This window comes from Carassius carassius, chromosome 39 (genome assembly GCF_963082965.1).
Source record: "Carassius carassius chromosome 39, fCarCar2.1, whole genome shotgun sequence".
NCBI lineage: Eukaryota > Metazoa > Chordata > Actinopteri > Cypriniformes > Cyprinidae > Carassius > Carassius carassius.
Genome location: NC_081793.1, coordinates 6,830,125 through 6,846,472, shown reverse-complemented (window position 1 = coordinate 6,846,472; position 16,348 = coordinate 6,830,125).

The window sequence follows — 16,348 nt, the reverse complement described above, 5'->3', positions numbered from 1 at the left end:
CCCACTGCTCCATGTGTGCGTGTGTGCACTTTGGATGGGTTAAATGCTGAGCATGAATTGTTGAGTATGGGTCAACATACTTTGTTGTATGTCACTTTCAGATATCACTGTTAAAAACCATTAACTATAGCTTTTGCCTCAATAAACTCCTAATTTGCTGCTTATTAATAAATTAGTAAGGTAGTTGTTAAGTTTAGGTATTGGGTAGGATTAGAGATGTAGAATATGTTCATACAGAATATGTGCTTTATACAGTGGGTACGGAAAGTATTCAGACCCCTTAAATTTTTTCACGTAGCACCGCTTCCGTGTCCAAACGCTATATCAGTTACTATGAGAAAACAACAAAAGGTGTTAATATAAACACACAATGTGATATAATACTAGCGAAAAAGTTTTAATCTTAACCTTTAACCCCATACCAAAGTCCCAGATAGCCAGACAATGAAAATATAAATATTAAAAAAATATATACAAATTATTTTTATTTGGGATGCTGTGAGCAAAGAGACTGTAGTGTACACCGTATGTTTGAAAGCGTTTAGCTTAAAGGATTAATATGAATAATCAGTGCTCATAAACAGCTGCTGAGGTCGTATTCTCAAGTGAAGCGAGTTGAGGCTTGGACCCGGAATCAGCGCTTCTTACATCATCACTTAACAACTGAATTGACAGAAAAACAGAATTGTTGACATTTTTGCAGATTTATTAAAAAAGAAAAACTGAAATATCACATGGTCCTAAGTATTCAGACCCTTTGCTGTGAAACTCGTATATTTAACTCAGGTGCTGTCCATTTCTTCTGATCATCCTTGAGATGGTTCTACACCTTCATTTAAGTCCAGCTGTATTTGATTATACTGATTGGACTTGATTAGGAAAGCCACACACCTGTCTATAAGACCTTACAGCTCACAGTGCATGTCAGAGCAAATGAGAATCATGAGGTCAAAGGAACTGCCTGAAGAGCTCAGAGACAGAATTGTGGCGAGGCACAGATCTGGCCAAGGTTACAAAACAATTTCTGCTGCACTTAAGGTTCCTAAAAGCACAGTGGGCTCCATAATCCTTAAATGGAAGACCTTTGGGATGACCAGAACCCTTCCTAGAGCTGGCCGTCAGGCCAAACTGAGCTATCGAGTAAGAAGAGCCCAAAGACCACTGTGGCTGAGCTCCAGAGATGCAGTCGGGAGGTGGGAGAAAGTTGTAGAAAGTCATTGCCTTTGCAAGACAAATGAAAGCCCCCCATGGAGTTTGCTTAAAAACACCTGAAGGATTTTCAGGTCGGATAAGACCAAGATATAACTTTTTGGCCTTCATTCTAAGTGGTATGTGTGGAGAAAACCTGGCACTGCTCATCACCTGTCCAATACAGTCCCAACAGTGAATGGTCCCAACAGCATGGTGGTGGCAGCATCATGCTGTGGGGGTGTTTTTCAGCTGCAGGAACAGGACGACTGGTTACAATCGAGGGAAAGATGAATGCGGCCAAGTACAGGGATTTCCTGGACTAAAACCTTCTCCAGAGTACTAAGGACCTCAGAATGGGCCGAAGGTTCACCTTCCAACAAGACAATGACCCCAAGCACACAGCTAAAATAACGAAGGAGTGGCTTCACAACAACTCTGTGACTGTTCTTGAATGGCCCAGCCAGAGCCCTAACTTAAACCCAATTGAGCATGTCTGGAGAGATCTGAAAATGTCTGTCCACCAACGTTTACCATCCAACCTGACAGAACTGGAGAGGATCTGCAAGGATGAATGGCAGAGGATCCCCAAATCCAGGGGTGAAAAACTTGTTGTATCTTTCCCAAAAAGACTCATGGCTCTATTAGATCAAAAGGGTGCTTCTACTAAATACTGAGCAAAGGGTCTGAATACTTAGGACAATGTGATATTTCCTTTTTAATAAATCTGCTAAAATGTCAACCAATCTGTGTTTTTTTTTTTTTTTTTTTTTTTTCCATCAATATGGGGTGCTGTGTGTACATTGAGGAACAAAAATGAACTTAAATGATTTTATCAAATGGCTGCAAAGTAACAGCGAAAAATTTAAGGGGGTCTGAATACTTTCCATACCCACTGGAAGTATAATAAATGGCAATTGTTAATAATAGGTACACTAATAAACAACTTTAGTTAAAAGTGAGAATTGATCCCTATACAAAGGTGTTACCAACTAGGCAGTTAAATTTCATCTTACCAAGACATCATATAGTGACATATTTATGCATTTTATGTAAATAAACTACTATACTGTTATAAAGATCACAATGATTTACAATGCAAGCTATAAGAATTTGTGGCTATACAAAAGGAACTGTAGCAAACTGCAGAATTTTTCTCTGTTAGGATAGCAAAATGTTACTTTTGGTTCTTTATATCATACAATATGAGCTGTACAAGCCCTGGGCTGTATTCCAGAAAGCAGATAATGTGATATACCCAGGTATGTTTGGGAGTAAGTGGATAAACCCAGGTTTCGGTTCCAAAAATTGAGGTAAATCTCGTGGTATGAAAGTACACTCTGAAAAGTGTAAAATTACACTTAAAAGGTGCTTCAAACGGTTCTTCAAGCGATTTCTTAGAACAACCATTTTTGGTTACACAAAGAACCATTCAGTCAGTCAAAGGTTCTTTAAAGAACCATCTCTTTCTTCCCTTTTTATAATCTGAAGAACCTTATTTCACCACAAAGAACATTTTGTGAAACAGAAAGGTTCTTCAGATGTTAAAGGTTTGTTATGGAACCATTTAGATAAAAAGGTTCTTCTATGGCATCACAAAGCACCTTTATTTTTAAGAGTGTAGCCAACGTACAATTTCATATATCAGGCCACCCAAAAACAAGCAAAAAAAAATAAATACTTCCATGTCAAGTATGGAAATGTCAGAACTCAAATCCAGCTGACGTCAACTGATGCAGGAAATTCAGGTCAGACATACACACACACACACACACCAACCCTTAAAACAAAGAATGATTAATGGATTTGATACTCATCCAATTTAAAAAAAAGTTATTTTGAAGTCTGTCAGATAATTATGGCATGGCTATTTTCTTTTAAAGACCCCATGAAAGTTTTGTTATATTCTTTAATATATATTTAAGAAGGAAAAGTGATGTGTGGTGTGAGTAAGCATCCTATATAATCCAATAATTAAAACAAATTACTGTAGAACTCTGGTAGACATGGTGGGATAATGGACAAAGTAAGTCAACTCAGTTTGATATGAATCAGTTGACTCATTCTGAGAAATACCAGTGTATGATCAAGTGAAGAAAAAAAAAACACCACTCTATTTAGACTGATTACTTGTACTTTTTTGATTACATTTCTGAAAAAAAAAATCCTTAGTTTTATTTGGATTTTATTTTCTTCCATATTATGCACATTAAATATGGTAAACAGAAGCTCAAACGTACAAACAAGAATCAGTGTTGCTTTTCCTGCATCAAGCACATGTGCTTCAGCATCAGTTATTACTTTCATCAGGGAAATTTCTACCTTTAAAAGTTCACCATCAAATGCAATCTTTAATTAAGTTTTCATTATTTATTCTAAAAACTTAGATTATTTGCTCATGAATTAATCTAATCACAAATAATTATATATCAATATTTGCTGATTAATTCTAAATACTAGATGAAAAATAAACAAAGAAAAGATGTATTGTTACAGAGAGGAACAATGAATAGACTGTAAGTCTGTATTGTATGTTTTAATTCTGCGTCACTCATCATTAATTCAACACACGTTCTTGTATCCTGTTTGGAATATGTGGCCTCTGCATCACATCTTGCTCTTTAAAGGTATACTCCAGGCAAAAATTTATTCATACTGTCCCAGATGCATATGACTTACTGTAACGCTGCACCAGCAGAGGGAGCCCTCACCTGAGTACTGACTGTTTACATTCCCTCTGCTTCTACATTCATTTCCTGTTGGGACAGTATTTAACACGAGTCTGAGTGTTTGCTCACTGCGAAGTATTGCCAGTTTACCTGCCTTACCAAGCGGTTCCCACTGTTAGCCTGTCTGCCTGCCTGCCTGCCTGTTCTGTGTATGATTCTGCCCGACTTCACGTTTACGACTGTTGGATTGCTCCATTGGATTGATAGCCTGATTGGACTGATGTTTGTGTTTGACCCATTCGCCTGTGTAGCAGAAATGACTCGAACCAGACAAATTAAAGAGTCGATCAGGGCTGTGGCTGAAACATGAGCCAAATTCCTCAGTAAGGCAACAGGAAGTCATAAAACATTCTGTGCCACAAGTCCCAAGCAAGATGACCAACCAACTCTTTCACAGAACAGCTTTCAACATTAACACCACTAGAACAATTATTGACAATTTCAATTCAGAGAAGAGATTGTCAAATTTGTTGTTCGTATTTGATAGGCAACGCCGGACATCACGTGTAAACCCATGAGAGTACTACACAAGTTCCATTGACTTACCCCCACCTAGCAGAACCAGACTGAAATTCCTAAGGGGGGGGCCTTTAAACCTCTGGTCTCCACAGAAATCTTTGTCAAGAGAATGGCAAAGAAACTGTCTTTTCTACATACATATGGACCAAAATGAACTCAAAAGGACTTATAAATGAACATCAGTCCATCGCTTCACTCCATATTCATTTATGTGTAACCCACACATTTGACTATCATGTTATAATCACTTATTGTGTATGTCTTTTAATAACTATGGGATAGCTTAAGGATTCATAATTATGTTTGGTATGTGTGTGATTGAATCTGCTTGCTTGAAATAGTCCTGACCATCAGTTATTTGTCAAATGTTTCATATTCTTGTTATAGGAATCATGTCCAAAATTATACCCTGCAAGAGCAGGAAAATTCGGACCACATGCTTGATAAGATAACATGATTTATGATACCCCCGAGCCAAGACAATATCTGATTGGTCAAGACAACATTTGAGGTGTGGCCAACAGGCCAGTTTAAATACTTAGGACACCATAAAATCTTGCTTTTAGCTTCTAGCTTGGCTCTGCTATTAGTCATGTATGCTTTTAGTATGCTTTTAGTTTGCTTTTAGCTTTGCTTCTTAGCTTTAGCTTTTAGCCATGCTGTTAGTCATCACTGTTCTTTGAGCGCGGTTCCAGCGTGCTTCGGCCTGCACGCCTGCTGATACTTAGCCACGATGAGAAGAAACACCACCTAGTCTCGCCAAACTTTACTTCTTTTCTTTTCCATTTGAGAGTTTTGTGTTCTGAGTTAAGTTTTGTAACGTCGAGTTCAACTTCAACCAGCCACACAACTCTGCATCTTCAGCCAACGCCCAACCATGGGCTTCCCAAGACGTCACTTCAACGACTACTGAACTTCCAGCCAATCAGCGACATCGGGATACCCCTTTCAACGACAACAAAGGGGACTCCCTTTTCACAGGAGACGCAAGAAACTTTACCTCCAGACTGTGACCTTTACTGGTGTATCTAATATAATTTTAACCTCATTGAGGAACTCAATGGGAGGGTTAATTAAGTGATTGATGGCTGTTCATGTCTATGCAATTTAACGTATTGCTGTAAACTTGGGATTCCACATTTCCATTCTCTTAAACTCATCTTTCCCTAACTTTCGATCTTCCTGCAACTTGTGTGAATGTGTGAGTGCGTGCGTTTATGTGTTAGATTAGTTTATATGTCTTAGATTTATCTAATAAAGTCTTATTCATATTGAAAAGAGAAGTATCTTGTGTTTTGTGCTTACAAGTTAATGTCTTTAACTGCCGATCTTGTTACAGTGCTAATTGATAGTGTTTTCACTATAGTTTGGATATTAATATCCAGCGCAGATTTGATGTTAAACGGCTCGTTCAGTGAATCGCAGGGCGTTTCAGTGATCAGCCGTGAAACAGTGATTCTGTTCAAATTCCCTTTAAAATCTTAGATGATTCCCTTTGAGCTAAATTGACCTGTTTCCCTTACACCTGCCTACTCGTCTCTGCCTTGTGGATTCCTCTTTGCTTATGTTGAAAACTGGACTGCTATTACGGTACCGACTCTCTGCCTGGTTTAACGATTCTGTCTGTGAGATCTTTTCCTAATAAACTTATGCAAATGGTTTCTAATGCTGCCTCAGCCTCCTTGTTACAGAATACTTCGCCTCAACTGAATCAAGTGGAAGTTACAAACCTGCAAGCAGCGTTCGCTTATCAAAGTAAGGTATTGAAGGGTTACCAAGATCAGTTGGCTAAACTCCAGTCCATCAATGAGCACCTGACTAACTACATCCAGTCTCTTCCATCGACCATGCCGAAATCGGTGCGTTTTGCCTAACTTGTGGGATTATAGTGGATGTGTCCTTTCTTTTCAAGAAAGTTAACAGCGGCAGAAAGAAACTATGATGTTGGAAATAAAGAACTTTAGTCCATAAAAGCAGCCATCGAACAATGTAGACACTGGCTAGAGGGAGCAGTCCATCCTTTCCAGTCCATTCCTGTCACCGACCAAAAAATCTAGAATATATCAAAAGTGCTAAATGTCTCAATCCACACCAAGCTCGCTGGTACCTCTTCTTCACCCGATTCCAGTTCACTGTGACACATCGCCCTGGCAGCAAGAACAGTAAGGCAGATGCTCTCTCCAGACAGCATGATATTCCCTTGGACACCCTTACAGCAGAATACTCCCCTCATCTGTAGTCATCGCCCCCATTACCGGGGACATAATGGAGGAAATGCAATACAAGAGGTTTGATTTGTTTTAGCGAATCAGTTTAATGTTTGGAGTGAACCGACTCACCGAAATGGACAATTTTTATCTTAAAAATATATTTTATACACCATAATTTTCGTTCCTATAACGTGTGAATATATCCTTTGTCGTATTTTACAACAAAAACAATCCGAGCATTATCACTAGTTTTATTTAGATTTCCCGGTTCCACTATTTAGCTTATAGCCCATTAGCATCGGCAGCATGGTAGCCGCTAAACCCGCTTGCATTGCTAATACTCTGTTCACACACATTACCATTGCTTTATTTACTGTTACTTGCTTTAATGGCGGATGTATGTCTACCTTTGATTGCAGGTGAGGACACGTTCAAGCCACATTCAGTGCAGCTCGAGCTGGAGGCTGTGGAGAATCAGATTCAGGACCTAAAGGTGAGGAAGGCTCAGCAGAGAGAGCGGAGAGCCATGCTGGAAACCTCTTGGGCTGATGCTCACAAGTCCGGGGTAAGTATACAGCGTGCTGCTAACAGTCCCACCACCTGTACTACATGTGTTTCTCTGCACAGGCCCGGTGCACCCAGGACACGATCCTCCCAGATGTCCTTCATTCCGGCACCGGGACACCACGGACTCTGTGGGTCCACTGTGCATCCACAGTGGAGTAAGCAAGCCAGGCCCCAGGCGATGACTTCTCCCCCTCCGGTCTTCGAGATCTCCACCCGGAACCGATTCGCTCCCCTCCGCGAGACGGAATGCGATGCTGTGATCGTTGGAGAGTCCATCGTCCGACATGTCCGTGCTACGTTGGCCGAAGTTAAAGTGCACACTCACTGTTTCCCTGGTGCTCGTGTTCTTGATGTTTCTGCACAGATACCCGGGATCCTGAAAGCCGACGAGAGACCCAGAGCAGCCGTGCTTCATGCCGGGGTGAACGACACCATGCTGCGGCAGACAGAGACACTGAAGAGGGACTTCAGGAGCCTGATCGAGACGGTTCGCAGCACGACGCCCACGACGATTATCATCGTATCAGGACCACTGCCCACATATCGATGAGGACACGAAAGGTTCAGTAGACTTGTTGGCTTTAAATGAATGGTTATTGTCATGGTGTGAAGAACAGAAAATGCTATTTGTTAAAGGAACACTCCACCGTTTTTTGAAATAGGGCTTATTCACATTATTTCCTACATTTAGATAGGTGGGCAAATGCATTTTTGTGTCAGTGCATGCATTGTTTTAGTTTGACTGGGTCGGCGTTAGCTTAGCTTAGCACAATGAATGGAATCCTTTGTTGCCAGCTAGCATGGCCTGAGTAAAAGTGATCAAAAAAATTTAAAAAACCCACCTAATTACTTCTTGTGGCCTGCATATTCACAACGAGTACAAATAGCGATCCAGATTAACGCTAGGCGATTTCCTAGGCAGATATTGACTTGGGACTATATTATGGGGAAGCACAGGCAAAGCACTGCTGCTTAGGCGAAGCACTGCTACTTCGGCGCAGAGATATCACGCAACACATGAAATCCCAGGAATTCCGTCAACATAGCAGCGTGCAACTCGTCAAAAAAAACAGAAGAAGAACAACATACCGGCGTGACCTGCACCGAGTGTCTTCGCTTTTGGATGATTTATTTTGAGAAGTTACAGCAAACATGGTTATTACCTGCATAGCAAAAGGTTGTGAGAACAAGCAAAGGACATAAAAGAATGTAATGTTTCACAGAATTCCATCTAATGTGGAACTGATAAATAAATGGCTAGCAGCTCTGGAGATCTGTAGTTCAACGCCTCTCAACAAAATAAAGCAGTATCGTGTTTGCGAAGAACATTTTGCACCAGAGGACTACTTTGAAAAAATGGAATATGGGTCCAGAAAGACGGTACTAAGTCTGAAAGATACGGCCGTCCCATCTATTTTCAAAGCACAGGAAGAACAAAGTGCACATGTAAGTTGTCTTTTATTTCTCTTCCTATATAACCTATATTGCCTGTGAAAACATCAACTCTATGTGAATACAGGTATAATATGGGTCGATCTATACATGCGTCATGATTAAAATAATCACTTACTCTGTGGACAGCTGTCCATTTGGTCCATTCGGCGTGGGGCGTTTTTTCCAGTTCACTTTGTCACACCGGAAAAAAAATCGAGTAACGTTACTGCAGAATGGATCAGTGTCGTGAAATCCTCTGTAGATGTGACACAACTTCGGGCACGCTCATCTTGATCTGACGTGTTGAGCCTGGTCATCAATGGCAAAAACATGTCCCACTCTCTACAGTACAGACACTCTATTTCCGTCGGCATAGATTGGCATATTCCCCCACATTCACACCACCAGTTCATGTTGGCTCTCATCCTCACGTCCTCAGGCTGTTGAGCGATCGCAACCTCCTCCTCCTGTCATTCTATTTCCAAAGCACGCAGCTCGTCTCCTGTAAACTCTGGTTCAAATAGGTATGGTTCTGGTTCTTGACTGTCTGAGAAGTCACCCTCTTCGTCTCTCTCAAAATCAGCCATGTTCATCGCCATTCGTGTACTGTAAGGAAAATAGCCAGGCAGCTACTATTCACGCCGGTATGTTGACGGAAGTCATGGGATTTCATGTGTTGCGTGATATCTCTGCGCCGAAGTAGCAGTGCTTCGCCTAAGCAGCATGCTTCGCCTGTGCTTCCCCATAATATAGTCCCAAGTCAATATCTGCCTAGGAAATCGCCTAGTGTTAATCTGGATCGCTATTTGTACTCGTTGTAAATACGCAGGCCACAAGAAGTAATTAGGTGGGTTTTTTTTATTTTTTTGATCACTTTTACTCAGGCCATGCTAGCTGGCAACAAAGGATTCCATTCATTGTGCTAAGCTAAGCTAACGCCGACCCAGTCAAACTAAAACAATGCATGCACTGACACAAAAATGCATTTGCCCACCTTTCTAAATGTAGGAAATAATGTGAATAAGCCCTATTTCAAAAAACGTTGGAGTGTTCCTTTAATAATTTAATTATTTTCTGGGAGCGTCCTAGGCTTTTTTGTGCTGATGGCCTGCACAAATTTATTGTGTCTCTTGCTCTGGCTACTGTGTATAGACCATCAGGGCCGTATACAGAATTCTTAAAAGAATTTGCAGATTTCCTCTCAGACCTTTTGGTTACAGTTGATAAAGCGCTAATTGTAGGAGATTTTAATAACGTTGATAATACAAATGATGCATTAGGATTTGCGTTTACTGACCTAATAAACTCTTTTGGAGTCAAGCAAAATGTCACCGGTGCCACTCATCATTTTAACCATTTGGCGTGGGCCGTTTTTTCCAGTTCACTTTGTCACACCGGAAAAAAAATCGAGTAACGTTACTGCAGAATGGATCAGTGCCGTGAAATCCTCTGTAGATGTGACACAACTTCGGGCATGCTCATCTTGATCTGACACGTTGAGCCTGGTCATCAATGGCAAAAACATGTCCCACTCTCTACAGCACAGACACTCTATTTCCATCGGCATAGATTGGCATATTCCCCCACATTCACACCACCAGTTCATGTTGGCTCTCATCCTCACGTCCTCAGGCTGTTGAGCGATCGCAACCTCCTCCTCCTGTCGTTCTATTTCCAAAGCACGCAGCTCGTCTCCTGTAAACTCTGGTTCAAATAGGTATGGTTCTGGTTCTTGACTGTCTGAGAAGTCACCCTCTTCGTCTCTCTCAAAATCAGCCATGTTCATCGCCATTCGTGTACTGTAAGGAAAATAGCCAGGCAGCTACTATTCACGCCGGTATGTTGACGGAAGTCATGGGATTTCATGTGTTGCGTGATATCTCTGCGCCGAAGTAGCAGTGCTTCGCCTAAGCAGCAGTGCTTCGCCTGTGCTTCCCCATAATATAGTCCCAAGTCAATATCTGCCTAGGAAATCGCCTAGTGTTAATCTGGATCGCTATTTGTACTCGTTGTAAATACGCAGGCCACAAGAAGTAATTAGGTGGGTTTTTTTAATTTTTTTGATCACTTTTACTCAGGCCATGCTAGCTGGCAACAAAGGATTCCATTCATTGTGCTAAGCTAAGCTAACGCCGACCCAGTCAAACTAAAACAATGCATGCACTGACACAAAAATGCATTTGCCCACCTTTCTAAATGTAGGAAATAATGTGAATAAGCCCTATTTCAAAAAACGTTGGAGTGTTCCTTTAATAATTTAATTATTTTCTGGGAGCGTCCTAGGCTTTTTTGTGCTGATGGCCTGCACAAATTTATTGTGTCTCTTGCTCTGGCTACGGTGTATAGACCATCAGGGCCGTATACAGAATTCTTAAAAGAATTTGCAGATTTCCTCTCAGACCTTTTGGTTACAGTTGATAAAGCGCTAATTGTAGGAGATTTTAATAACGTTGATAATACAAATGATGCATTAGGATTTGCGTTTACTGACCTAATAAACTCTTTTGGAGTCAAGCAAAATGTCACCGGTGCCACTCATCATTTTAACCATTCGGCGTGGGCCGTTTTTTCCAGTTCACTTTGTCACACCGGAAAAAAAATCGAGTAACGTTACTGCAGAATGGATCAGTGCCGTGAAATCCTCTGTAGATGTGACACAACTTCGGGCACGCTCATCTTGATCTGACGCGTTGAGCCTGGTCATCAATGGCAAAAACATGTCCCACTCTCTACAGCACAGACACTCTATTTCCGTCGGCATAGATTGGCATATTCCCCCACATTCACACCACCAGTTCATGTTGGCTCTCATCCTCACGTCCTCAGGCTGTTGAGCGATCGCAACCTCCTCCTCCTGTCATTCTATTTCCAAAGCACGCAGCTCGTCTCCTGTAAACTCTGGTTCAAATAGGTATGGTTCTGGTTCTTGACTGTCTGAGAAGTCACCCTCTTCGTCTCTCTCAAAATCAGCCATGTTCATCGCCATTCGTGTACTGTAAGGAAAATAGCCAGGCAGCTACTATTCACTCCGGTATGTTGACGGAAGTCATGGGATTTCATGTGTTGCGTGATATCTCTGCGCCGAAGTAGCAGTGCTTCGCCTAAGCAGCAGTGCTTCGCCTGTGCTTCCCCATAATATAGTCCCAAGTCAATATCTGCCTAGGAAATCGCCTAGTGTTAATCTGGATCGCTATTTGTACTCGTTGTAAATACGCAGGCCACAAGAAGTAATTAGGTGGGTTTTTTTTATTTTTTTGATCACTTTTACTCAGGCCATGCTAGCGGGCAACAAAGGATTCCATTCATTGTGCTAAGCTAAGCTAACGCCGACCCAGTCAAACTAAAACAATGCATGCACTGACACAAAAATGCATTTGCCCACCTTTCTAAATGTAGGAAATAATGTGAATAAGCCCTATTTCAAAAAACGGTGGAGTGTTCCTTTAATAATTTAATTATTTTCTGGGAGCATCCTAGGCTTTTTTGTGCTGATGGCCTGCACAAATTTATTGTGTCTCTTGCTCTGGCTACTGTGTATAGACCATCAGGGCCGTATACAGAATTCTTAAAAGAATTTGCAGATTTCCTCTCAGACCTTTTGGTTACAGTTGATAAAGCGCTAATTGTAGGAGATTTTAATAACGTTGATAATACAAATGATGCATTAGGATTTGCGTTTACTGACCTAATAAACTCTTTTGGAGTCAAGCAAAATGTCACCGGTGCCACTCATCATTTTAATCATACACTAGATTTAATTATATCGCATGGAATCAGTCTTACTGATATATATATTGTACCTCAAAGTGATGATGTTACCGATCATTTCCTCATATTGTGCATGCTGCATATCACTGATATTAACTACATGGCTCAGCGTTACCGTCTGAGCAGAACTTTTGTTCCAGCCACCAAAGACAAATTTGCAAATAACCTGCCTGATTTATTGATTTATCTCAGCTGCTATGTGTACCCATAAATACTCATGAATTAGTCGAAATGACTGGCAACATGGGCACTATTTTCTCCAATACATTAGAAGCTGTTGCCCCCATCAAATTGAAAAAGGTTAGAGAAAAACGTACTGCGCCATGGTATAACAGTAATACTCACTCTCTCAAGAAAGAAACTCATAGTCTTGAGCACAAATGGAGAATCGCACTGATAAAATAGGTAACATCAAAAATACAATAACAAATGTAGATTCTACAGCGTTTAATACTCCAGTTTCATCCATCGCACCCAAAGATAAACTGCAGCACTTTACAGCTAAAGGACAGGAAGAGCTAAATAAACTTATCACTGTATCTAAACCAACGACATGTTTATTAGATCCTGTACCCACTAAATTACTGATAGAGTTGTTACCTCTAGCAGAAGAACCGCTTTTCAATATTATTAACTCGTTGTTATCTTTAGGTCACGTCCCAAAACCATTCAAGCTGGCGGTTATTAAGCCCCTTATTAAGAAACCACAACTAGATCCTAGTAAACTGGCAAATTATAGGCCCATTTCAAATCTTCCATTTAGGTCTAAAATTTTAGAAAAAAATTGTGTCTGCTCAATTGAGCTCCTTCCTGCAAAAAAAGTATCTGTATGAAGAATTTCAGTCAGATTTCAGGCCCCAACATAGCACAGAAACTGCACTTGTTAAAATTACAAATGACTTTCTTCTTGCGTCAGATGAAGGCTGCATCTCATTGCCTGTTTTACTTTATCTTAGTGCTGCGTTCGACACCATAGATCATGACATACTCGTAGATCGATTACAAAACTATACAGGTATTCAAGGGGAGGCTCTTAAATGGTTTAGATCTTACCTGTCTAATCGCTACCATTTTGTCGATTTAAATGGGAAGTAATCTCATTTATCACCAGTAAAATATGGAGTGCCACAATGATCTGTCCTAGGTCCTCTTCTATTTTCAATATACATGTTGCCTCTTGGTAATATTATTAGAAAAAAGGGGATTAGTTTCCACTGTTATGCTGATGATACTCAACTATAGTGGCGGTTTCTCCATTAGGGTGATTGGAAGTCGCACCACCAATGGTAAGGGAGGGATTTTTTTTTTCTTTTACATTGTACAGTGCTGCCTCCATATAGTCCAATCAGCGTTGAGTTGCGTTTTGTGTAGTACCGCCCCTTTTTGGGCGATTTCTGTCAAACTGAGAATCGCCCCAAGTGCTCTCATAGACTTCCATACAGACTTCCAGTGCTCTCATAGACTTCTTTTTTTTTTCGAACTGCAGGCTCTGCAATGCAATCTCGATGAGTTCCGGGAGGGTTGGCCCTAATGTGCTTTCGTCATCGTGCGTAACCTTAACTTGTGCAACAACTGGTGGGAACAGTGATATCCAATAATATTTAAAAACTATTTTGAATTTTAACAACTAGACAAAAATGAAAAACTACTTTATTATCTTTATCAAATGTGAAAAAAAAAACAGAGACGGGGACAGCTATGTCTTTGTCAGCTGAACTTGATCGACATCATGGTGAACGTTACCTCAGCGCAAAATTAAATCTATCGTGTCATTGAAAGAAATAACATTCATTCATCGTAGCATTAAGGATAAATTGGCAATTAAAGAATTAGGACAACCAAAACCAAATTTAAACATCAAACAAGTATCTACAAGGGCAGGAAGTAGTATAAACAAGGATTTTCGAGGATGTGGTATTCTGCAAATTTACCACTGCATTTTGTTCCATCATGAGCGTGACGGACATCGCATGGACAACTACAGGTGTCACCAAAATGCATCATCTCTCGGAGAAGGTGAAAAAACACGAAAGAGCAAAGATGCATATGGATATTAGGGAGCAGTGTAATGTAAGTGAGGAATGTGATATAAATGAGCAGTATAATATAAGTGAGTTGTGTGAACAGTGATTTATGTGACTTAAGTTATTTCTTATTAAACTGAAATCAAAGTAAAAAGTTTTTTTGGGAAAAAACCACATCCTGGCATCAGTCTTCATTTGCTGCTGAATTATGTTAACACGCATATAGAAACATAAGGAGAGCAAGAGATTGATTCCTAATGTCAGTTTATTTTTAATTAATACTATAGTAGTTCAGTTCCCTTTACATCTTTAACTAGCCGTCAATTTATCAATTGAATGGGTGACCTATCCTCATTAATCAAGCTAACATTTGCCCCCCCTGAGAGAATTGGCTGGAGCTGCCACTGCTCAACTATATATCTCAACGAGACCAGATGAAACTTCTAAATTATCTAAGGTAACAGAGTGTGTTAAAAATGTAAAAGATTGGATGACCAATAATTTTTTACTATTAAATTTGGATAAGACAGAGATATTACTTATTGGACCAAAAAACAGTACACAGAATCTAGTAGACTACAGTTTGCAACTAGACTGATGTATTGTTACTTCCTCTACAGTCAAAAATCTGGGTGTTATATTAGACAGCAACTTGTCTTTTGAAAACCATAATTCCCATGTTACAAAAACAGCATTCTTCAATCTTAGAAACATTGCCAAGCTATGAAATATGTTACCTGTTTCTGATGCAGAACAGTTAGTTTATGCATTCATGACCTCTAGACTGGACTATTGTTATGCACTTCTTGGTGGTTGTCCAGCATCCTCAATGAACAAGCTACAGGTAGTCCAAAATACAGCGGCTAGAGTCCTTACCAGGTCAAGAAAATATGATTATATTACCACAATTTTACATTATCTGCACTGGCTACCTATTAAGTTCCATATCAGTTACAAATTATTATTACTTACCTATAAGGCCCTTAATGGTTTAGCTCCTGCATACCTAACCACGCTACAATTCATCACGCTCCCTAAGGTCACAAAACGCTGGAAATTTGATAGTTCCTATGATAGCAAAGTCCACTAAAGGAGGTAGAGCTTTTTTGCATTTGGCTCCCAAACTTTGGAATAGCCTTCCTGATAATGTTCTGGGTTCAGACACACTCTCTCTGTTTAAATCTAGATTGAAAACACATCTCTTTCGCCAAACATTCGAAAAATGCATCTCATAATTTGTGACTGCAGCTGTATCTGATCAAATGTGCATTCTTATTCTTTAGCTTGGGTTAAACTAATTAATTTTACTTTGTTGGATCAGCAGCTATGCTAATGATGTCTCTTATTTGTTTCTATGTTTTGCCACAGGATTTACATCCCGTGGTAACTAGGATTTACGCAAGCTCCAGTCTGGATCCAGAACACCTGAGAAGAGATGATGCCAACCCCTCAGAGGACCTCAGATGATGCTAACCCTGAAACAACATACAGAACTAACAAATATTGTTATTTACTATGCAATCACATTATAATTGCTGTTAATAGTGTTCATCATCTGGTTGACTATGTCTTGTATAATGTTTTTCTGAAAATTCCTGTCATTTGCACATAAACCTATCACCACTTATAAGATACTACTAAATATTGTAGAAAATGTATTTTTTGTAAAGTGGCTTTGCAATGATTTGTATTGTAAAAAGCGCTATAAAAATAAACTTGAATTGAATTGAACAAACAACCCCTACCACTACCCATCCCACAACATCCCTGGTCCCATCTCTCCATTGACTTAGACACAGACCTGCCTTTGTCCAATGGCTTCACTGCTGTTCTCGTCATCATAGACATTTCTCAAATCATGTTGTTTGGTCCCCTTAAAAGGACTCCCCACAGCCATGGAAATGGCACA